Source organism: Sinocyclocheilus rhinocerous, unplaced genomic scaffold, assembly GCF_001515625.1.
Source record: "Sinocyclocheilus rhinocerous isolate Xijiao unplaced genomic scaffold, SAMN03320098_v1.1 scaffold265, whole genome shotgun sequence".
In the NCBI taxonomy this organism is placed as follows: Eukaryota; Metazoa; Chordata; class Actinopteri; order Cypriniformes; family Cyprinidae; genus Sinocyclocheilus; species Sinocyclocheilus rhinocerous.
Genome location: NW_015645861.1, coordinates 64413 through 65043, shown reverse-complemented (window position 1 = coordinate 65043; position 631 = coordinate 64413).

Here is a 631-nt window from a genome sequence, read left to right as displayed (position 1 = left end):
TTCTGACCAACTGGATACCAAAGTCACTGAAACACAGGAAAGAGAGAGAGAGCGTGTAAACACAACAAATCAAACTTGCAACACTGTGTTTACATGTTGTATACACACACACACACACACACACACACACACACACTCCATACTCGTACTACATGCACACGCACAAACACACACACACAATACTCATACATACACACGCACAAACAGACACAAACATACATACTCAATACTCGGACATACACACGCACAAACATGCATACATAAATCATGTAGCCCCCTCATATTTTCCCTCTCCGTTGTCATTTTTATAATCTAAAACAGCTAACATGAAACAAAAGCTGCAAACACATGATAAACACATATACACATTCAAGAGAACGGCGTTGAAACTTACGTGCTAATGCTATCCCTGCCTGTCATGCATCTCTCCGGGTCTTTCTGCTGCTCTTCGTCGCTGCTTCCCATCAAGCCCTCCAAAACACCACACAAACTCTTCTAAAGTCAATGTTCCATGATGGAGAGATTCAGATGTAAGCTTCGGAGAAAATCCGCTCGCCGATAAATACTCCGTGTAGCGCCATTTTGCGTACGCAGCGTGCGTAACGAAGAGAGCGCACGAACACACACTAAC